General features: G+C 39.2%; 1 protein-coding gene across 11 annotated transcripts in view; it reads left to right on the forward strand.

The window, feature by feature from the left end:
- SHLD2 (shieldin complex subunit 2) overlaps positions 1–24,840 on the forward strand; it is an 85,008-nt gene that overhangs the window by 18,009 nt on the left and 42,159 nt on the right. For 5 of the 11 annotated variants that reach the window (XM_084796810.1, XM_084796813.1, XM_084796815.1 and 2 more), the window contains one exon: positions 22,187–22,417. The exons of 5 other annotated variants lie outside the window; for them this stretch is intronic. The gene's annotated coding sequence lies outside the window, so the exon portion shown is untranslated. The remainder of the gene's footprint in view (positions 1–22,186; positions 22,418–24,840) is intronic. One more of the 11 variants, XM_084796814.1, reaches the window with a different exon arrangement.

Raw genomic sequence — 24,840 nt, forward strand, 5'->3', positions numbered from 1 at the left:
TAACAGATGTCCCAGTTAGGACAGCATCAACTCTCACTTATTCTAAGTAGTTTGACCAATTAGGAGCCTTTGCAGTAACTATTACCCACTGAGAAAGGAAGCTGCTTTAACCAAAGCAGACAGCAGCACTAGTCTATGGCCACAAACAGTTATTTAGAAGATAGTGTGGCACACACATCATGTCCATTTAGCAATGCAAAGGTAGTATTTAAGAATTTTTTTCAAAACTAGAGATGCATCCATTAACAAAGTTGCTGAACAGTCTCAAAAGTTGTGTGTTTCCTGAGAACCTTTACTACACTAACTTGTCGCATATTTAGAAGATGCTTCATAGTAAGCCAGTTCATGAACTACTTAAAACAAGAAGCATGCTGTCTTTTTTTGGGGCACTAGGAGGTACAAACATGTATGATTCTGCTCTATAAGCCAGGAATAATTATGTTAGCTGGAAATATTACTTCATAACATGTTTAACCCTGAAAGCCTCTTCCAAAGTGATATTTGAAAGAATTCATTTCTCAGGCTGGAGAGATGGCTCAGTGGTTAAGAGCATTGCTGCTTTTCCAAAGGACTGAGTTCAATTCCCAGCACCCACATGGCAGCTCATAGCTGTCTGTAACTCCAGTTCCAAGGGATCTGATACCCTCACACCAGCGTCCATAAAATAAAACTAAAAACAAACAACAACAAAATAATTCACATCTCACTTTTTATTTTTTTTATTTTTTTGGTAACTGCTAGTCTAGTTTGCCTCATATTTTTTTTTTTTTGTCATCTGTTAAAACTTTAGACCAGCTGGATGATGTCACACGCCTTTAATCCCAGGGAGGCAGAAGCAGGCAGATCTCTGAGTTTGAGGCTAGCATGGACTACAGAATGAGTTCTAGGACAGCTAGGGTTATACAAAACAAGTTTAGATCAGAGGCAGGTTTTGAAGATGAAGAAATTAGAGATGGAAAAATTTTGAGGGACTAAAGTTTTTTTTTTATTAGAGCACAATTTGCAGTTTTATAGTTTTAGCATAACAAAATTCACCTGTACCATGTCAACATTTCATTGCTTCAGTACTTTTAGGGTTTTCCTACATTTATATTACAGACTTTTAAAAAAAAGCTAACGTCATTTTAAATACATAATATTTTGATCATATTCTTTCCCCACTCACACATTCTTTTATTTTTATTTTTAGATATCTTAGTGATGCCATTTCTTTCTTTTTTAGAGTTCTTTTTTGTTGTGCTAGTGTTTTTTTCTCCTCCTCCTCCTCCTTCTTCTTTGTTTTGTTTTGAGAGTCTCACTCTGTAGGTGTTGTATGACTTTTCCTGGGGAGAAATGAATAAATGTCCACTCATCTAGATAGAGTACCAACAACATATTACTGCTCACAGTGAACGAACAGCTTTAATATTAAATCCGCTGTTCTCAAACTTGTTTGGATATAGGCATCATTATTTTCCAAAACTTACTCAGAAATCAGTTGTCCCTGGATGGATCCCAGGAATGCTGCCTGGGTCAATCTACACTAGTGATTGTAGTCTTTTAAACAACAATGTTTTGGGGATAGAACTTGGTTTTTAAGTTAGCATGCAAAGTAATGAGTTTTATCATGGCGTCTTCATACATTTGTGTCATTAGACTTTAGAACTTTTTTTCCACTGGGTTTTCTGTTTGTAAAGTGATATGTTTACTTATTACATTTTCTAGTTGAACCCATTCTGTATTCTTGCTCACAGTGTCCTTCCTAGTAAGTTGTTTTGCTTCTTTGCTTTTGAGACAGGGTGTGTTCCAGGCAGGCCTGGAACTTTCCATGTACTTGTGGATGACCTTGAACTTCTGACCTCAGAGTAGTTGAACTTTCAGACAAGTGCCACCATGCTCACTTTGTATGGTCTTGGGGAATGAATTCAGAGATCTCTGCATACTATGCAAGAATTCTCAGCTACATCCCTAGTCTCTGCTTTTTCTTTTCCTTTTCTTGAGATAAGATCTTGCTCTGTAGTCTAGGCTAGCAACTCACATCTTGCCATAACCTTGTAAATGTTTGGATTACAGGTGTGAATCATATTAGCACGTCCCAGGATTTTTCAATATTAAAACAGAAGATTTATTTATTTTCATTTTATATGCATGAGTGTGTGCCTGTAAGCGTGTGTGCATGTGTACGATGTGTGTCCAGTGCCTTGCAGGGGATAGAAGAAGACATCAGATCCCCTGGAACTGGAGTTACAATATGTGGGTGCTGGGAACAAAAGCTGGGTCCTGCTCAAGACTAGGAAGTGCTTTTAACTGCTGATCCATCTCTCCAGTCCCCTCAAACAATTTTTAATCCAAATTGGTATTTCACTCTTTCCCTCTGGTCTAAGATTGTATCAGTCTTAAACTTGTAGTGTTTAGGGATCCTTGAGACGATGCAGTTCATCTTGTTTTATTTCTTTCATTTTATGGCAGGTTAAGGAAATGACAGCCATCTAGTAATGTGTATCTGAGTTTGAAGCTTTTTTATGAGCTCTTTAGTCTTTGAGTTACTCATTCTCAAAACTTACTTCTTTGTCTAAAATAATATCTTGAAGAGTAGCTACATGAATCAACTAAGCGGGACAGCAAGATGACTTAGCAAGTAAAGACTTGTGCCACTAAGCCTGGAGACCTGATTTGATCCCCAGGACCTAGATGGTGGAGGGAGAGAACTGACTCCCAAAGCTTGTTCTCTCATCTCCACACGTGTACTGTAGTGCATATGCACGCGCGCGCGCGCACGCACACACACACACACACACACACACACACACACACACACACACACACACACACTGTAACTTAGTTTAAAAAAAGCTGGGTGTGGTTCCTTTAATCCCAGCACTTGGGAGGCAGAGGCAGGTGAATCTTTGTGAGTTTGAGGCCAGCTTGGTCTACAAAGTGAGTTCAGGAAGGACAAGGCTACACAGAGAAACCCTGTCTAGAAAAACCAAACTAAACCAAACCAAACCAAACCTAACCAACCAATCAACCAAACAAACAAACAAAGAAAAGACAGGTCAGAAAGATGACTCGGTGTGTAGAGTGCTTGCCACCAAGCCTAACAACATGAGTTCTATCCCTGGGATCCACATAATGAAACAGGGTGCTGCCTCCTGCATGCTGTTGTCTGACTTCTTGCACCTGCTCTGCATCCCCCAAAACAATAAGTACATAAATGTCATTTAGAAAAAGTTGAACAAGAAGCAGCAGAGAGAAATGATTGGAATTCAGGGGTTGTTTTAACTTTTTTTTTTTTTTAAATTGCCAGTTATATTAGCACAAACTTCTAATCTCAGTAGTCAGGAGAAAGGCCCCTGTGCATTCAAGGCTAACTTAATTTTACATACTGAGTTCTAGGCTAGCCAAGGTTACACAGATCCTGTCTCAAGAAGAAAAATGTTTTTAATGGAAAAAAATCTTAATTAAGGAAATTCATGTATTGTCAAACATGTTGAAGATTCTCAGTCCTAATTATCCTCCCCCTTGCTCTAAGGAATTGCTCTCAATTTTGTTACATGAATGAATCATGAAACAGTTGGAAATGAGGAACTGTGCTAAGTAGTTTTAGATGTGAGCTTTCTCAGTTTTTGCTGGCATCAGCTACACTTCTCCCAGAGTGATGTTGTCATGATAACCACAGGTTGTAAAGGAGTTAAAACCAGTTTCCTTCCTGCTTTCCAACTGACATAATAAGCAGGATCTAAGCCTGACTGGTAAACACAGACCTATTTATTAGCTCACCTATTATTAATGCTAAACTAGCTTTGGTGCTGACTTCTCCTGTTCTTTTTGAAATTTCACTGTTGCCATTTCTTCAGAAGCCCACCGTGGTTAAAACAGCTGCCAGAACACGTGAACATCTTCTCTAAAATGGTCTGACCTGTTAGTATGTTCAAAGTCATGTGTGTAAGATGATGCACCATGTGTTTATGGGTAGTATTTTGCTAATGTAACCTGAGCATAGACAATCATTTAAAATGAAGTGATTATAGTAAAAATCTACAGGAAGCTTAAGTTGTATAACATACTACACCCTTAGCTGAAAGAGTATGGTTACTGGACACTGTAGTGTCCTGGACACTGTACACTTGCAGCTCCAGCCTTTGAGATGCTGGGACTGGAGAACCTTGAGTGTGAGGCTAGCCTGGGCTACGTGTAGAATTTGAGGCAGTAGTCTAGGCCACAGAAACCTTGTCTTAAAAAAAAAGTCCCAGCTATCAAAGAAGCCCAGGCAAGAGCATTGCTAAATTCAATTTCCAATCCTAAGTCTGTGTCTAAGAATTTCTATGATTTCTAGAGGTTTCTGATTTTTCAGTTTCCTTATACATGAGAAAGGTAGTACCAAATTTACCTACTTTGTCCCAGTAATTATTATTTAGCCATGTAATCAGCACAGCATAGGTACACATAGGAAGCATACAGCACTTTGAGTGTTTCTTCCAAATAACCTATTGCATTCATCAGGAATGGTCTTTTCAATCTCATTTTTCTTTTATTCCCTAAACATTTAGAAACGATATATTCAAGGGAGAATATAAATGTTTAATAATTAAACTGAAAATACATTCCTTTTTGGCTCACTCAAAGTGTTTCAGCAAAAAATGATTTTGTGTCTGACAGATCTTGGTTTGAAACTTCATTTGCAATGTTGGTGTCATTTGCAATGTTTGCCATAGGTAAATTATTTAAGCTCTCTGTAAAGTGTTGTGAGACTCTGGGATGGAAAAATGGCTCCATGGGCAAGAACACTGTGCAAGCGTGAAGACCTGAGTTTGGATCCCCAGCGCCCATGTACACAGCCAGGCGTGGCTGTGTTGTACATGCTGTAACACCAGCATGGGGGTTTGCTTTTCAGCCAAGGTCCTTAAACTCATGCTGCACCTTCTGGAATTTGGATGGGAAGTCTATTTATCAGTTTTGGTCATATAATCTTATTTTCATTTTAACAAATGCTTATGTAGTCTATGAATTTATATAAGACAAAATAATAAAGAAATAAAATAAATAGTATAGAAATTTAATGCAGAAAGGGTAATCAATACAGTTAATACTTATGGAAGTTGAGTATGGTGACACATGCTTGTAATTTCAGCATTTGGGAGGCTGGGGCAAGAGTGTTACCATGAATTAACTGCTATTCTGGGCTATGTGATAGACACTAGGCCAGCTAGCATTGACTGCGTAGCAAGACCCTATCTCAAACAAAAACAATCTCGCCAAGAAAAAGTACACCCCTCCTAAGAAAACCCACCAAAAAGAAGGTCTTAGAATTGACCCAGGCCAGCCTGGGCTTCATAAGATCTTGATTCAAGACAAAAAGAATGTATTATAGACATTCAATTGTTTCCTTAGAGCAGTGGTTCTCAACATGGCCTTGTGACCTTTGGGTATTGAGTGACCCTTTCACAGGGTCACATATCAGATATCCTGCATATCACATATTTACATAAAGATTCATAGCAGGCAAAATTATGGTTATGAAGTAACAATGAAGATAGTTTTATGGTTGGGGTCACCACAACATGAAGAACTGTACTAAAGAGTCACAGCATCAGGAAGGTTGAGAATTACTGCCTTGGAGTAATATAAGTTAAAACAATTTAAAGGTCTCAGTATTCGGTCCATGCTAGCCTCAAATTCATGGTCCCCTTGCTTCAGCTGATCAGTTGCTGGGATTATAGGTATGTGCTACCACCCTGGTGAAGGGACTTCCTTTTTAGGTGAGTTTTTCTGCGACTATTTTCTAAGTTCTTTTCTTTCTCTCTCATTTAAATTGGGGATAGAATGTAGTGCACATGCTGGACAAGCTCTTTATAATTTTCTTCAAAAAATTTAAATATGAAGGTCAGTGTCATTATGAGCAGTCAATAGTTTATTTACAAAAGTCTATAACTTAAGTAGTAATCTTTAGTAATTTTGTACTTATTTTTATGTCTGAAAAACCTGTGTTGTCATTGAATGGCTTTGGTCATATAGCTTTGTCTTCTTAGATAAAGTCAAAATATGGATTGTTGGATTTGAGTTAGAGAAATATTAGATTCTACTCTGGATTTTTGGGTAAATTTTGAGTTGTAGTAGTTTTGGGGGGAGTTTTTTCCTAATGTTTAGAAAAAGTTGTGTGTGTGTGTGTGTGTGTGTGTGTGTGTGTGTGTGTGTGTGTCTGTGTGTGTGTGTGTGTGTGAGTGTGTGAGATGGTGCATGTGTGGGAGTCAGAGGACATTTTGAGAGCTGAGTTCTCTCTACCATGTGAGTTTTGGGGACTGAATGCAAATCAGCAGGCTTAGCAGCAAGCCCCTTTACATGCAGAGGCTACTTACCAGCTTTTGTGAGTCACTGGCCTCACTTTTGGCTGTAGTGTAGTTTGCAATTGATAATCTTCTGTACTAATTGGAATTAAATTCAACATATTGATAAAAGAAAAGGACAGGAAAAGTTTGGAGGTTAAGTTTTATATTATGAAATCTCAAGAGAATGATTTATGCATACTTAGATATAGCAAATGATCCAACTAAAACATGATTTTCATGGGGCTTATCTGAATACACTCTGAAGTTCTTGGTGTCCCAGCTCTGGTCTTGCTGCTGGGATCAAGGAAGATGTTCTTTCAAGTGGAAATGGTCATGCGTTGTCCGGAGACCCAGCTTGGTTCTAGTGGAACTCTGAATTCTCATTCGTTATTTATTAAACAACCATTCTAACTCGGAATAGAAGCAAGCGCTCTGCTGCACACTGTGTTTAAAACAATCCAAAGATAAATAAAATGATTATGATACTATTCGTAATCTTAAATTTGTGCAATTTTCCCCCTTCTGTCTGTGGGGAGCACAAAACATGTGGTTGAAAGTTATCTAAATTGGTTGTTTATTCCTTTAATCCCCAGTGGTTCTTAGTTGGTTCTTTATAGGTTTAGTTGGTTAGTAGGCTTTGGTTATTGCCATGGCCTTAGTTTTATTCCATCATTTTGCAGTGAACTGTAAGTCTCCTTGGAGAATACAGTCTATGTATAAGTTGGAGAATTTACCTATGGTAGAATGGTACAGTGCTGGCTTCAGCATTACTGGGTTAATGTATAGTTGGTACAAAGTTTTCTCTTTTAATGACTAACTTGTTTAGTGAGAGTGAATGATTAATTATGGCAACTGAAAGTATGAGATAAAACGTGAGTGTTCTTTAGATACACCATTCTTCGGTATGATAGGTGTCTTCATAAATAACTTTCATTTTAAAAAAATCTTGGATGTGGAACACTAGACCACCACTCTCCTCCTTTGTTGTTATCTATTTTTTTGGTCTTTGCTTTTTTGAGACAGCGTCTCATGTAGCCCAGCCTGACTCCAAACTTAGTGTAAGTCGGGGATGACCTTGCATTTTTGATCCTCCTGCTTTCTAAGGGTTGGTGTTAGAGACAAGTGCCACTGTGCCTTTCATTCGTTACTTTTAAATTGTTTCAACTTTTATATTTGTTTGTTTGCTTGCTTGGTTGTTTTTCGAGGCAAGGTTTCTCTGTGTAACCCTGGCTGTCCTGGAACTTGCTGTGTAGAGCAGGCTGGCCTTGAGATCAGAGATCTGCTTGTCTCTGCTTCCCAAGTTCTATGATTAAAGGCATGTGCCACCACTGTCTGGATCGAAACTTTTAAAAGGAGGCATAACATGAAAAGCATAGAAGCTTTGAATCTTTGAGTATACTAGATAAGTATTGCTGTGGAATTGAATATTCTGATATGAAAATACTTGTAGCTGTTTAACAACACAGTAAAGTACTAACTTTATTAATAATATTTATATTGAGCATTGCAGTAAGTGTTATAGGTACATTAGCTTTTAAAAATGACACCTAAGCTGGTTGTGGTACTGCACGCCTGTAATTCCAGCACTTGGTGAGGCAGAGGCAGGCAGATCTCTATGAGTTCAAGGTTAGCCTGGTCTACAAATTGAATCCAAGACAGCCAAGGCTACATAGAGAAACTCCGCCCCCCCCCCAAAAAATAAAAATGACCCCTAGATTTTACTTAAAACTTGTTTTTATTTTATGTACATGAGTATTTTGCCTGCATATATGTACGTGTACCATGTGTGTTCAGTGTCTGAATGGGCCAGAAGTGGGTGGTGGATCCACTGGGACGGGAGAGAGTTACTGACTGTTGTGGGTCACCAGGTGGGTGCTGGGAACTGGACCCAGGTCCGATGCGAGAGCGGTAAGTGCTCTTATCTGCCAAGCCATCTCTCTAGCTCCCGTTAGCCTATGCTTTGTAAAGCTGCACAGAATGAATGCTCACAGACTAGAAGCGTCAAAGGACCGAAACCTAAGATTTCTTCTGTTAGTGTCATTTATTTAATAAGAGTTTTGACGTGAGAATAGTGTTCCTTCTTTTTCTCCTTCAAACTCATTTGTTTTATTATTTTATATCTTACAGGGCAGTTTTGTCATATATGGTTTTCAGAGGTCAGGTTTAGTTCCCAAGTTGGATTTTATGTCTTTATGACTCTGGGAAAGCCTCAGGTACTACAGTCCACCCTTTTTATCTTCATCTTTTTTCGAAACTGTGTAGTTTAATGAGTCAAGAGACTGTCAAGGATTGTTAAAAAGTAATTCTCAACCTCTTATCACTTAATTCACTCAACCTAAGAAACTTTACATCAACTGTGTACATGATCTACTTTTTCATTTTGTTTTTAAGAGACATGGTCTTGTTGTATATAGCTCAGGTTAGCCCTGAACTCACCATGTAGCTAACCCAGGCCTCAAACTTAGTATATATCCCAAACTAGCCTTGAACTTGTGATCTTCTGCTTTAGCCTGCTGCTTTCTGTAACTCTCCATGCCTACTTTGTTATGTTTCTTTTAAAAGTCTAATTAACTTGTGTTTTAGTTTCTTACTTAATTAGAGGGAAACATTTTAAGATTATATCTTTGAAATCCTAAGGTATTACTGTATCTTTTTCTTAACTTTGGAATTCTTCCTTTTTATTTAGTTTCATTGTTCCTTCTGCAGTCCTCTTATTTAAAACCAAATATCAAAAATATCAGTTTTTGCCACATAATCGTTAACAGCATTTGGTTTTGTTTCCAGAAACTACTAGGATCATTTTGAAAAATGATGAATGGTAATTAGCAAGCAGTGAGTACTTCCTTCTTCATTTTCACTGAAAGCAATTATTAATTTTATCATTATAAAGAGTATATACAGTTTCTTCTCCGAACAGGAGTTGGTACCAAGATATGAGGAAGTAGTGAAAGACTTGGCTAGAAAAGTAGGTGTGATAAATAATATGCTGCACAAAGAAAGTGACAAGCGTTACACAAGTTCAGTTTTGCTTTTAGTTTTCTAAACTCCTGGTCTCCCATAAGACTATCTCTTTTATTTAGTTGCCCCCAAAACAAATTGAAATAATTTGAAATCTGTAAGTAATCATATCTGCTCAAAACCGTCTATATGGTGACTGCTGAGAAAAAGAAAATTCCCATGGACCCTACCTTTAGTGGAGGATACAGGTAAACAGCGGACTCGAAAATGAAAATGAGGGCTGTAGAAGTAATGAAGTAAATAAGGTATGGGGGTGAGGGGCACCTGGAATCTGGTTAGACTTTTTAGATGGTGTTAGACTGTAATGTCCTGCAGCAGTGAGCCCTGTACACTCTGAGGAAAACATTCTGTTGTCTTGTCAAATGGACAAGTTATAGTGTCCACACTACAGCCCAGGCTGACCTGGAACCCTGCACCTTACTCTGTAGTCCAGGGCGGCACTTGTGCTTCAGCCCCCTGGGGTTAGAGATGTGACCCATAGCAACATTGCTGTTCTTTCCCAGAAAATTACTAGATGCTAAATAAAGATAAAAACCATCACAGGGAATGTAGCTAAGTTGGCAGAATGCTTGCCTGGCATGCACAGTTTTGGATTTGATCTCTAGTACCTCATAACCAAGTATGGTGTAAAATGCCTACAGTTCCAGGACTCAACCTCTCGAATGAAGGTAGGAGGATCACAGATGTTCATCATCCTTGGTTACATAAAGACTTGGAGGTCAGTTTGGGTTAGAGATTCTGCCTCACATATAAATAAATAAGTAAATAAATTTCCATAACAGAGTTGAGGACATATAGACCCCTCAGTGAACCATATGTGGGCTGATGTAAAAAGTTAGTTTCCAGGCATCTTTCCTTTTGCACCACAGTCTTCACTGAATATTTAGGTGTGGTAAGCCCACACCTGTGTCAGGTAAGTAGAGCTGGCAAATATCCTGTCTTAGTTAGGATTTCTGTTGCAACAACCAAACACTTAAGACCAAAAAGCAAGTTGGCGAGGAAAGGGTTTATTTGGCTTACATTTCCATATTGATGTTCATCCTTAAAGGAAGTCAGGGCAGGAACCAAAACAGAGGCAGGAGCTCATGTAGAGACCATGAAAGGGGTGCTGCTTACTGGCTTGATCCCCATGGCTTGCTCAGCCCATTTTCTTACAGAACCTAGGACCATCAGCCCAGGGTTGGCACCACACACAGCGGACTGGCTCTGCCTTCAGCAATCACTAATTAAGAAAATACGCTACAGCTGGATCTTAGGGAGACGTCATCTTAATTGAGGCTCCCTCCTCTCAGATCACTCTAGTCTGTGTGTCAAGTTGACATAAGACCAAGCATCATAGATCCTATTAGAGGCCATAGAACCTTTCCCAAGGGTGGGGTAGCCACCCTCAAGGCAGGAACACTGAGGAGACAAATGGCGTTCTGGGCTTTCAGTTCTGGAAGACCGAGACCTTCTACTCCATACCCTGGCACTCCCTGTATTTAACTAATAAGGGCTGTGGACAGGGCAGAAGGAAGAGAAAGACCTCACGTTTACTTGAGTCCTTCACCCAGCATCAGAAGCTTCATTCAAAAATGAAGACTGGTAAGGGCGACCAGGCCAGAGAGAGAGCACTTTAGCTGCAGCAAAGAATGTATGGGGTTGGACAGAAAAAGAACTCTCCTGCCAACCGAGAGCCTGGCATCTGCCCTTAAAACGAAGAGCTGGTATATCATTTGCTTTTGGTTTTGTTTCTGCTTTTGCTTTTGGTTTTCTGTCTCCAGTAAGCTTTAGGTTTGTAATAGTTTGAAGTTTGTTGAAAAACTGTAAAGATGGTATAAAGAGTCATCCTCTGCCCGTACCTGTGTTTACACATATTTGACTTATATATTTATTTTATTATATAAACTACTGGCCTTTGGAATTGTGGGAAATGAATTTCTGCATATAAGCTCCCCAGCCTATGATATATTGTATAATAGACATAACTGAAAAAGACACTAAGATTATGAAGTATATGAACCATGAGATGGTGGTGTAATCTCTTTAAAACACTGAAATAAAACTAAGAACTATCATCATATAATCAGTAAAAAGATTCTTTAAAATTTTTTAGATTACGGCTGGAGAGATGGCTCAGCAGTTAAGAGCACTGTCTGCTCTTCCAGAGGTCCTGAGTTCAATTCCCAACAACCACATGGTGGCTCACAACCATCTATAATGAGATCTGATGCCCTCTTCTGGTGTGCAGGTGTGCAAGCAAGCAGAACACTGTATATGTAATAAATATTTAAAAAAATTTTAGATTAACAATGATAAAGAAGAATCATGAAACAATCAGGAATTATATTAACATTACATTCATAGTGGTTTGGTTATTTGTATTTGGCAGCCTTGAAGAAAATATTTTCCCTTTTTAGTGAAGTCTAAAATTCTGAATGTAAATTAATATCTAACATATCTCATCTCTATCAACTTAAAATATCTATCTAGACCTAAAAACATCTTACCCCATAAACATCTAAGCTTAATTGTGAAACTGAACTATCTGGTCTTCAACCCCATCAGAGACTTGAAAAGGAATAAAATTAATTATCCAAGTAAACAGGAAATACAGGTTAGTGGCTACATGTATATGTAAAAAAAATACTAAAACAAACAAACAAACTAAAAACAATGATGAAGAAATTGCTAGCAGATCTGATCTATTTAAAAAGTATTATCTGCCTTGTATGGTTGGGAGTTCTAAGACAGCCAGAGCTATGCAATAAGACCCTGTCTTAAAAACCAAGACAAGCAAAAAGAAAACAATTGGGGCAAATTTGTCCTATCAGAGGAAGAGAACAGGTAAAACAACCATTCATTAGACTCCTGGGCAGGCCTCCTCAGAGCCATTAGAGAGACTGATGATTTCTTCCACCACTGTCTTCTGTAGGATGCACTGTGGAGGAGTCCATAGTCTGGCTCAAGAGCTCTAGACACTTTTCACTGGCCAGAGTTAAGTTTAGAAAACTGGCTTTCAGGTCTCTATTATAACCCTGTGAAAAACATTAGGAGACAAAGTTAATGAGGAAAATTATATAACATTATTAATATAAATCTTGTTTGTAAGGTAAAATGTAGTTGTACATTGGTTGGTTCATGTACTAGAGCCTTGTAGAAGAATAAGGTGAGAAAAATGGTGTTCTCTATATGTAGAGATATGGACAGGTTGTCTAGTTTTTAAACAGAGGCAAAATATTAGAGGAGGAGTTGAATGTAATTGAATAGGTTAAAAGTAGGCAGCTGGGTGTCCCAGCACTCAGGTGGCAGAGACAATCAGATTTCTGTTGAGTTTGAGGCCAGACTGGTCTACAAACAAGTTCCAGAACAGCCAGGGCCACACAGAAGCCTGTGTAGAAGGAGGAGGAGGAGGAGGAGGAGGAGGAGGAGGAGGAGGAGGAGAAGAGGAAGGAGGAGGAAGAGGAAACTAGGTGAAGTACTCTTTTTGTTGTTGTTTGTTCATTCCTTTGATTTTTCAAGACAATGTCCTAAAACTCACTCTGTAGACCAGGCTGGCCTCAAATTCAGAGATCCACGTGCCTGGATTGCTCAATTTTTATTACTAAGAATAATTGATTATATAAAGAAGAAATAGTTATAGCATGTTTTAAGAGAGAGAGAGAGAGAGAGAGAGAGAGAGAGAGAGAGAGAGAGAGAGAGATATGCAGGTGGCTTCTGACTTATTGTGATTCAAGGTAGGATTTTTGTCTTTATGATACTGTAAAGATGATAAATATTCAATGGCAATTGCACTTGAATTTGATCTTTCCCTGAGCCAGCAGTATGTGGTAGAGGACTCTTTGGAGATGCTGGGCAGCAGCAGCTCCCAGTGAGCCATGTGATTATGAGAGTAAGCAGCTGTGCCTGTGGTGCATGGTGTTGCTAAGCTAGGTTGTTCAGTAAGGTAGTATGCTGACTACATTTTTATATGGAATGGTAATTTATTCTTTAATGTCATCTGAATCCATGTGATTTCCCCCCAATTATCAAAACTGTCTTTTGCATGGATTCAAATACAATCCAGATATGATACTTGGTTCATCTCTTAGATATCTTTTATTTAAAAGTCTTCTCATATTTTTGTTATGTGCTAACTTATAATTTTAAAAATTTATTTACTTGCTTTTTATTCCTCTCTCTCTCTCTCTCTCTCTCTCTCTCTCTCTCTCTCTCTCTCTCTCTCTCTCTCCCCTGTGCCTCCCCTCTCCCCCCTGCTCCCCCCCATGATTAATCAGATCAGAAGATAGCATGTAGGAATCTAGTCTCTGGTCACATCATGTGGATCTCAAGGATCAAACTCAGGTTGTCAAACTCAATGACAAGCACCTTTAATTTATCCTCTAGAGCAGTGGTTCTCAACCTTCCTAAATACACTTCCTCAGGTTGTGGTAATCCCCAACCACAAAATTCTCTTCATTGCTACTTCCTAATTGTAACTTTGTAATTTTGAATCATAACATAAAAATTTTTGAAGATAGAGATGACTCAGTATTTTTTGAGACCCACTGCTCTGAGTCATCTCTCTGGCCTATGCCTTAGGCTCTTTACTAAAGAAACTAAGCCACGTGTACAACAGTCTCTCTTGAGGAGCTGCCACGTCATGTTAACATGTTCTTTTATTCCTTGTATTGCCGGTGAAGTGGATTGATAAGGTTAGCTTATATTTTGATTCTGGGGACTTTCGTTACTTTGAGATAATATCTCGATATGTTGCTCAGATTGACTGTGAACTTCTGGAACCATGCAGGCTCTCCAGCAGCTATGACTATTAATGTGTGTGCCATCTTGCCCAGCTTTTTAAATTTGTCTGTCTGTCTACCTACCTACCTACTTAAGAGAGAGTCTCTCTATGTAGTCATAGCTGTCCTAGAACTCCGCATGTAGACCAGGCTGGCCTTGAACTCAGAGATCTCCCTCCTAGGATTACATGCTTGTGTCATCATCTCAGCTTTGTTTTTATTTTAAATAAACCCATAAACCCAAGTCAATGTTAGGTTTTGTGTAAACATTTAAGTAAGTACATGGTGTAAGTTGTATCTTCCCTATTAGACATTTGGCAGGCAACTTTTCAACTGTGATTGTTAGCTGGTTTGTAAGTATTAACGAACCTGAATTTAATTTTCTAAGCATATAACAATTCTATTGAAGAAATTTTCTTTTTTGTTTTGTTTTTTTAAGACAGGGTTTCTTTGTGTAGCTTTGGCTATCCTAGACTCGCTTTGTAAGCCAGGCTGGCCTCGAACTTACGTCAGTCCGTCTGCCTCTGCCTCCCAAGTGCTGGGATTAAAGGCGTGCACCATCATGCCTGGCTTAGGAAACTTCCTTTTTTGAATTATTTTCCTTTCTTAATAACAGTTGAATTTGAATATTAAGAAGTCTGAAAGCCTGTAGTCTGTAGTTCTCTATCTTCCCAAGCTAATGTAAATGAATACCCACAGGAATAATATGTGCATGAATTTGTCTAAGCTATAGTAGCAAAGTTCTATGAGCTGGGATGATTTAAGCAAGAGATGTATTATCTTACAGTTCTGGGGACCCGAAGTCTAAAATTAAGGTGTTGGTAGGGTGTTGAGCAAGATTTGCTCTAGTATTAGTTAGTTTATTACTTTATTTTTCATTTTATTACTTATATGTGTAAAGAGATCAGAGGTTAACTTTCATATGCCAGTTCTCTCCTTTTACCATGTATGTTCCTATGGATCCAACCCACGTCATTAAACTTGGTGACAAATGATTTTATGTAGAGGAATGTTAATTCAGAACAAGGCTCTTCTGGCAAGAGATCACATCCAAAGACCTTCTAGGTCTATGCAATTCAGCTGGCAAGAGATCACATCCAAAGACCTTCTAGGTCTGTGTGATCTGGCTGGGATACAAACGTGCCTTTAATCCAGGAGACAGAGGCAAACAGATCTGAGTTCAAGGCCAGCCTGGTGCAGAGCAAGTATCAGGTAAAGAAAAGCTTGGGTCCACCCGTGGTGGTACATGCTTTTAATCCCAAAGGTAAAGTTAGTTTGTAGAAGGAAGCACTCATGTTTGAAAGTGATGTCTAATTGAGTAGCAGAGTAGTAGAGAGGAAAGGGAAGCTACTTAAGAGGCAGTTTTACACAGAGAGGGGCAGTTTCCAGGACAGAAATAGAAAGATGAGTGGCCGGTAGAGAACTCAGGTGAAGACAATGAGCCAGAAAATGAAAAGGAGCCAGGAGATTAGAGCAGATCGCTGAGTTAGTTTAAGGCCAAGCAGAGCAATTCCGGATTAAATAAGTCAGCTGGGAGAAGAGTTTGAGCCAGAACAGCTGAGTTGAACCAGCCAGCCCAGAGCTCAGAAAGAACAAGTAAAGGTGAGATTATTAAGCAGTAAGTCTCAGAGGCTGAAAACGTTCTAGGCCTAGGTTAGAGGCTAGAAGCTTCCAGGGCTAGGATTATATTAACAGAAGGAGGCACTAATCCTCCCAGACAACAATTGGGTCAAGAGAATAAAAGTTACCTTTATACCTTCACTTATTGAGTCATCTTATTGGCCTGAGTTTTTATTTGTTTTGAAACGGTCTCACTGTAACCTAGGCTGACCTAGAACTTACAATGTAGCACAAACTGCTTTTGAACTTGTGAAAGTCCTCCTGCCGCAGGCTCTTCAGTGCTGGGATTATAGATGGGAGCCATCATACCTGCATTTTAAATGTATTTTTTTACTTACTATATCTGCTATTTAGACAGTTGATAAAGATATAGCCCTATTGTAAATCAAGAATCATCTTCGTCATTCTAGACAGTGTAAGAAGTCAGGAGAACCCAGGTGCTATAGTACACGCCTGTGATTGCACCACTCGGAGGCAGAGGCATGCACGTCTCTGTGAGTTTAAGGCCAGCCTGGTCTACATGTCAAGTTGTAGGCAGCCAGGCCTATATATAAAAACCAAGCAAACTAAACTAAAATAAATAGAGTTCAACAGAGAAACGAACAAATGAAAAAGCATTTAAATACTATAGTTCTTGAATTTGTAATTGACATGGTTATACACATTAAAAATCTCATAGGACCTATAAAAGTTACTTTTTAAAGTGAATTTAGCAGTCTATATACAAAAGCTATATATGTAGTTCTCTTCAACAGCAGTGGACAGGCCAGGGGTGGTGCGCACGCCTGTAATCCCAGCACTCAGGGAGGCAGAGGCTGATCTCTGAGTTCTGAGGCTTGCCTGTTCTACAAAGTCCAAGACAGCCAAGGCTACACAGAGGAATCCTGTCTCAAAAAAAAAAAAAAAGCAATGAACAATTTATAAGTTTTTAAAACATTTTCAGTGTCATTGAAATACCAAATGCCTATAATAAATCTAAAAGTATGCTTTCAACACTGAAATGTATAAAGCATTGCAAATAAGTTTTAAAAAATGACTTCAGAAGGGCGAGGTTGTGGTGGCTTGGAAAAGTCAGTGTTGTAACATTGGAGCTCTCTCTAGTGTGCTATAGAATTAGATTTTTCATTAACATCTCAGTTGGCTTTGTTTGGAGAAATATACAAACTAATTCTATAAATTTTTTAAAATGTAAAGGACCAACAAGTACCAAAACATTTAAAAGGACTTTTTTTTTTGCTGATACCAATATCTTCTTTTTTTAAAAAAAGATTTATTTATTTATTTACTATGTGTACAGTGCTCTTCCTGCATGTACATGTGCAGGCCAGAAAAGGGGATCAGATCACCTTAAAGATGGCTGTGAGCCACCATGTGGTTGCTGGGAATTGAACTCAGAACCTCTGGAAGAGCAGCCAGTGCTCTTAACCTCTGAGCCATCTCTCCAGTCCTGCCAATATTTTCTTTATGCCATAGTAAATAGGACGGTATGGTCTTGGCCTAAGAATAGTCATAGACCACAAACAGAGAACTCAGAAGAGGCTCATACATGTGGTTCCCACCCTTTTGCCCAGGCCAGCCCAATGGGAGAAATAAAATGTCATATGGATATGGGTATGGGAAGCAATGAAGTCACACTTCTGCTTACTCCACATACAGAAACCACTGCAATAAAATGTAAAAGCAGAAGCTGTAGATTCTATATATTATATCTTGCTACATGTAACAAGTTCCCCGAGACTTAGTGGGTTAAAGACTTAGTGTATTTGTTACTCAGTAGTTACAGTGTGAAGAACTCAGGAGGGGTTTGCTAGCTAAGGGTCTCCTTCAGGTTGCAGTCAAGATGTTAGGAAAGTGTAGTCATCTCAAGGCTTGATTGGGGTTGGAGAGTTTTTCTAAGGTGATTGGCGTCCCACAGCTGTTGGCCAGCAGCCTTGGTTCATACAAGATGGTAGTGGAGCTCCGTTCTTTACCAATTGAATCTGTTGGTAGATCTTCCTGGAAGACAGCTTTGCCTTCCATCAAGCAAGTGATCCAAGACTGAGAGCTAGGAGGAAGATATAATGCTTTCTAAAAATTTTGTTGCCAAACAAACAATCAAAAACAAACAAAAATTTTGTTGCCTAGCTAGGCTTAAACTCTTAAGATTGGGAACCTCTGGAGCACCAGGATAACCGGCAGGCTACCACACTTGCCCAGCATTTATGTGGGTGCTGGGGGTCTCGTGCTTGCATAGTAAGCACTTCACTTGCTCAGTCTCCCCATCTCCTCTCTGATTTTTTTCTCCCAGAGACAAGGTTCCTCTGTGTAGCCTTGGCTGTCCTGGAGCTCACTCTGTAGACCAGGCTGGCCTCGAACTCACAGAGATCCATCTGCCTCTGCCTTCTGATTGCTGGGATTAAAGACATGTGCCACCACCACCAGGTCCCTTTCTGATTTTTTTTAAAAAGGCGATTACTTTTCTTTCCATACTCAAAGTTTTAGTTTATTTGTCCTCTCAGAAATCCCCCCATCACAGCAGATCAAACCACCACAGATCTATCCTTTTGCTGTGTTCCATCTCTGCTCACTTTTTGCTACTACCAACATCGGCCTTTGCAGTCTCCCTGATCTTCATTCTGTTTTTGTGGTCCTTTTGATGTTTTCTCGAGATCTTTTTCTTCTCATAAAGGCCATGTCATCTTGCAAGTCTGTGTTTAGGCTCATTCTACTTTGCATAATCTAAAGAATCAGGCCAAAGCCATTTGTCTTGCCACCACTGAAGTTGATTCTGAGTTCGCATCTAAGATGACATCTAGTGTGGTTTTGTATATTTTGTCCAGCTTTTCCTGATTTTTTTGTCATTGGTACTGTTGCTTTCCCAGGGTTAAGGACAACAGTGACCATCTGTTTTCCCCAAAACAGAAGGTTCGTTGAGAACTTCCTAGTCTATTACTGTGTCATTCATGATGGTGGCAGTCCCCAAGCTGTCAAGGAGGGGTTTTAGGGTGGTTACTTATAGTTATGAAGTTTCCTTGTCTGTATCTTGGACGTTCTGGTAAGTTTTCTCATTTTTAGTTGATTCTGGGAATTTAAATTTTTCTTCTGATTTCTTTAATGATCTACTGTTCATTTATTTATTTATTTGGTCTTTATTATGTAGCCTTGGCTAATTTGGAAGTCACAAAGATCTACTTATATCTGCTTGTTGAGTGCTGGGACGAAGGGCCTGTGTTACCACACCCAGCCTGCACTGTTCCTTGAAAAGTGTCCTACTCAGTCTTCAAGTGTTCAAGTATTTTCTGAGGGTTGTTTTGCTGTTGATCTTTAATTTTACGATGATCTGAAAGGGCACGGAATTCTTTCCATTGTTCTGTATTTGTTAAAGGTTGCTTTGTAGCCCACAGTGTGGTCAGTCTTGAGATGGTTCCATGGGCCACCGAGAAGAAAGTGTATTCATTGTCAGCAGAACGGACTGTTGTGTAGCTCTGTTAAATCTAGTGCAGTTATCTGTGGTGCAGTTCAGCTCTGGCATTGCTTTGCTGATTTTATCTTGGAAAATGGATCCAGCCGTGACTGCAGTACTGAAGTTCTAGCTGAGCACTGGAGTCTCCACTCTGTGTGACAGCCTGTGTGGGCATTTATGCTTTTTAGTGTTTGTGAATTCAGAGATTTCCTGTATAAATCTTTTTAATCAAACTGTCCACCTATTCATATGTAGTGGCACTCTTTATCTCTTCTGACTCATTATGGATTGAAGCCTACTTTATCAGATTAGAGATTTGCTATGCCAGCTTGTCTATGGCTTCCATTTTCTTGGTAGTGTGATTTTTAACCATTGGCTCTCAGTTTTAATCTGTTTCTTGGTTACAAATCTCTGGATCTTGTTTTCTAATCCAGTTGGCTTAGCCTGCCTTTTAACGGGTGCCTTAAGGCACTTTATGTTGGAGGTTGTACAGGAGAAGAGTTGCTGTTACTTGCGGTTCTATTGTTTGCTACTCTGATTGCTATTGGCAGTTCCTTCCTCCTCTCCTGGTAGCTAGGTGCTTGCTCTGTTGGTCATGACTGATTCATTCCAGTTCTCCTGTGAGAGTTCAGCCATTGTTTTCATGAAATATACTCTTTCTTCCGTTCTTGTGTATGAAACTTTCTTACTCTTCTGTATGTGGTATTCCTTTAAGAAGTGTCTTGACCCAGGTATTGTGGCACACACCTTTAGTCCCAGAACTGGGAGACAGAGGCAGGCAGATCTCTGAGAGTTCAAGACCAGCCTAATCTGCAAGGTAAATTCCAGGTCAGCCAGTGCTACATAGATAAAAAAATTTTTTTTCCAGTTCTGGCAAGTTGTCATGAATTGACTTAACTTGTGCTTGTATTATAATGTCTGTATATAATCAGTTACTTTTTAAATATATTTTCCTAGTTATAGCCATCTTGGTTGACAATCATTTACTATTAGAGCTTGTATCATTCCGTGCTTCACTGGCTTTTCGAGTTGCTGATGACAGCTACGTCTTTTGACATTTCCTCTATACGTTAGTTGGTATTGTCCTTTGCTACTTTTAGCATTGTTTCTTTGATATCTGAGCTCTGTTGTACCACGGAGAGTCTTTTCGAGTCAAGTCTGTTTGGAATATCATTGCTTCCTATATTTGGTTGTCTGTTCCTTTAGGTTTGGAAATTTCTCTGCTATAATATATTGACTAGGCCATTTGATTTGGGTCTCATCTCTTCTATCCCATGGGTTCTTAGGGTTAGTTTTTCTAATATATATATGTTGCTTGGAGGGTTTGGTCATGTTTTTTCATTATGTCTGTGTGTTACTGTCTTGAGAATTGTGTCCATTTCTGTGGTCTGTTTTCCTGCTTGGTGTTACCTGTTGACAATACTGTCAGCTGTGCTTTGCCTCTGATTGGCTGGTTCTTTCATCACCACAATTCCTGTTTGGTTCTTTGTCAGCATCTCAGTTCCCTTGCTAACTTTTCCTCCATGCTTTGAAATTTCCTCCAAGTTAGTGTTTCTTTTATTCACTTTAGCAACTTTCTAGTTTATGTCTTCAGTTGATTACATGTTCTTATTCAGGTTTTGAATTGTATCATTTTAATCTGTTTATTTGAGTCCTGGTTTGGTCATTGGTATCCTATATAAGTAGAAGTCTGAAGTCTTTTTCTGACATTTCAACTATCTTCATCTGTTTTCTAGAATTGAGAAGTTGTTAGCCTGTGGTGATACATAGTGGATCTCTCTCTCTCCTTCTCTCTCTCTCTCTCTCTCTCTCTCTCTCTCTCTCTCTCTCTCTCTCTCTCCTGTGTTTTGTGTATCTGCTAGAGTATATGTCTCTCTAGTTTATAGTTTCCCTCCTTGATTTTGCTTATTTTATTTTATGTGTGCCTTGCTGGTGAGTTGTCTTCTTCTTTGGATTTATGTTTGGGGGAAGTCAACTAGTAACAACACGTGACAGATGTCCCAGTGTTGGGGGCAGGAGAAGCTACCGTGAACCTGCTTAGAGGCAGGGAGTCTAGGATGGGTCCTGGTTGGAGAAAATAGTTTATAGTTTTGGGCATCCCCTGCTCCAAGCTAAGGATATAATACTTAAGTGGTGAGCTGAAGATGTAATGACTAAAGAGTAAGAATGAGAAGGAAACTATGTAGGTTATAAGAAGAATGCCACTAGAGAAATTAGTATATATTAGGTTTGTAGAAAAGAACAGACAAAAGAGTCTTTTAAACAAGATACAAGTTATCACATGCCTGTCAAAAATACTTAAGGTATAAAAGTGTACATGATAAGAAAAAGATTTTTAAAATTAAATATATGGACTGGACAGATGGCTCAGAGGTTAAGAGCACTGACTGCTCTTCCAGAGACCCTGAGTTCAATTCCCAGCAACCACATGGTGGCTCAGAACCATCTAGAATGTGATCTGATGCCCTCTTCTGGCCTTCAGGTGTACATGCAGGCAGAACACTATATAATAAATACATCTTTTTTAAAAAATTAAATATATATGTTTATACAAATAGAAAAGCAAAGCAAAGGTAAAAAATATAAACACAAGCCAGGGAATGGTGGAGCACGCCTTTAATCCCAGCCCTCGGGAGGCACAGACAGGTGGATCGCTGTGAGTTTGAGGCCAGCCTGGTCTACAAAACGAGTCCAGGACAGCCAAGGCTAACACAGAGAGACCCTGTCTCAAAAAAAGAAAAAAAAAATATATATATAAACACAAATGAGCAATGTTCAGCAAATACTTCTTTCTGATGGGAGCCAGCCTACCTTTAGTGTTTAGTTCTGCCCATTAGGACTCAAGTGTTTCATCAAATTCTGTCACAGATTTTCTGTGACCCATATATTCCCTACTATGGCTAGGGCGGAGTGCTGAAACTCTCAGCTTCAGACACCCTTACCCCACTGGTGCTGCCGCCTGTATAATCTTTGCCTTTTGAGGTCTGTTACCCCAATTTGGATACTGTTCCTTATTCCACCTTCTGCCACTTTCTTTCCAGGGTTTTGCTGGGTCATTTGCTCCACAGGGAAAAGAATGGTTGTGGAGCTGAGGAGCACTGCAGGTGTCCTCACTGCAGGCCCCTTGTCTTTTCCGTCCTTGGACTGCTGAGCTGTCCTCCTTTGCTGGGAGATTTGAGCAGGCTGAATGCAGCCATCTTTGGTGTCTAGGTAAGACAGCTGTAAGCACAGTGTTGACACCATCCAAGGCAGCAAAAGTCAGTGTAATGCAGGTGAGCCTCTTGTCCTGTTTGTCGTACGTTGGGGATTTCTCCCTCTCCTTTGCAGACTCTCTGCTTTTTCCCAGTAGTCAGAACACTCAAATAAGAAGTGCACCTCCATCTAGCTTATTTTACTTTGTTTTACCCTCTGAATTTTTCCACAGTGACCCTCATTAAGCAGCTATGCAAGGCTCCTCATTCTCCTTCCGCTCTCAGAACATGTGAAGATAAGTTACAAAGCTGTCTTAGTGAAGACCTGTATGCACACATGAACATATATTCTGTTTTTAAAGAGTGCGTTTATTGGTACATACATCTTGTACATTTTTCACAGAAACATGTCAAATAGGAATAATTTAAGCAATAAAGGAAACACTCTGTTCCCTATGTTTTGTGTTAAAATATTTAAATAATATGCCAGGCAGTGGTGGCACACACCTTTAATCCCAGCACTTGGGAGGCAGCGGCAGTTTATCTCTATGAATTCAAGGCCAGTCTGGTCTACAGAGTGAGTTCCAGGACAGCTGAGGCTGCACAGAGAAACCCTGTCTCAAAAAAACCAGAGAAGGAAAAACAAAACAAAACAAAAACAAACAAACAAACACAAGGAAGGAGGACCAGAAGCTCAGTCACCTTTGGCTACATAGCCAAGTTTGGGGCTAACCTGGGGTATATGAATCAGTGTTTCAACAACAACAAACTCATATCCCACCACAGAGATACTTGCATTCATGTTTATTGCTGCTCTTTTTTTGTAACAGTGCAAAGAAATTGAATCAGCCTGGATGTTCTAAGATTATTTTGTGTGTGTATGTGTTGCTGGGAATTGAGCTGAAGGGCTTAAGCAATCAACCCCTGAGCTGTAAGCCCTAGCTTACCCTAGATTTCTACCAGTACATGAATGGGTAATGGAAATTTGTTATATACACACTATGAAATTCAATTGTAAACAAAGGAGAAAATATGAAATTCATTGGAAAATGGAAAATATTCCATTAAAGGAGGTGACCCAGCCTCAGATAAATATCTCTATTCCCTCTCATACACAGATCCTAGTTTGTAATAATTATATATATATGTATCTGTGTGCATGTGTGGAGAATGCCAGAAAACCAGAGAACGACCTGTGAGATGGGGAAAAGAGGTTTGGAAGGAGAGGGATGGTCAGGGTAATAGGCTGGTGTGACATGAAAGCGAGACTGCTAGGGCAGAAGAGAACAGTAGGGAGACGGGAGGAGCGTGCGGTCAGGATAAAGTGTGACAATGTCATAAAGAAGTACCCTACTCTGTATGCTAATTAATTAAAAAATGAACACAAGCTATGGAAGTTGATGAAGTGCTTGTTTGTTTTTCTAGTTCTGATGGTCATGAATTTGGCCTTTTGGTTGTAGTTAAGTACATAACAATATATTTGATGATAAAAATATAAACCTCAGTGTGATGCTCCACAGAGTCCCATCTAAATGATTGCTCGAACTGAATAGCAGCTCACTGAGCTATATTGTCTTTGGGTCTGCATAATTTCTATCTATGATTTTTTTATTTGCAGTGTTTTTTTAATGATAAAGTTTAAAATTAAAAATAAAACAAGGAAACATTACTTTGTGTGGCAATGAAAAACATGTTTACGGTACCATTAAGAATGTTTCAGAAGATAATGAATTGGCATAAGAGGTACTCATATGTGGATCAAAGCAGTGAAAAATGTCCATTTTATCATTGCCATGTTTGAAAATATGTTAGGAACAAAAAACTTAAAGGAAATACAACTTGTTGGGTATGCCAGTAAGTATGCGTGAGTGTGGTTTCCTAGATTTAAGACCGTAGAAGGTTAAGAGGTGTGTGCCATCTCACAGCATTTTGCAGTAGGAATTGATGTTATTCTCAATTAGCAAAGAAACAATTCTCACTTGCTAGATAAAGAAGCTTAACATTATTATGAATATAAAAATACATAGAAATAGAATAGTAGAATGAACCCAGTGTAGCTGTCACCTGGCCTTGAGCACTGCTCGTTTTAGAGTAGGTGGGTTTGAGCTTATACGTGTCTTACTGCTTTTGGTTACAGTCCCCTTGTACACTGTTGTCCATTGGTGTCACTGAGTAATCTTAGAATTGCTTTCTATTTGGGGGAAGTAGACCTGAAAAGCCTTCACAATGGCTATAGCGCATTGCAATTGTGAGATTTTCTGGTTATCTATGGGGTAGAGAAAGTAGTTTCTTTTAATCACATGGAGTTTGTAAGAAGCTTTTTTTTTTTAAAGTGATGTTGGCAAAGAAAAAAACCTGCTGATACAGTTCATCCTGTTTTATAAATCTTTGACCCACTCATCAGACTCTGACCACTCTAAAGATAAAGACTGATGTATTAGTCATTCTGACTGGTGGCCTTCTGCAGATTGAGAAATTGTGTAATTATTAACTGTGGTAATGGA

The sequence above is a fragment of the Acomys minous genome (assembly GCF_964271855.1).
Source record: "Acomys minous genome assembly, chromosome: 9".
Taxonomy (NCBI): Eukaryota; Metazoa; Chordata; class Mammalia; order Rodentia; family Muridae; genus Acomys; species Acomys minous.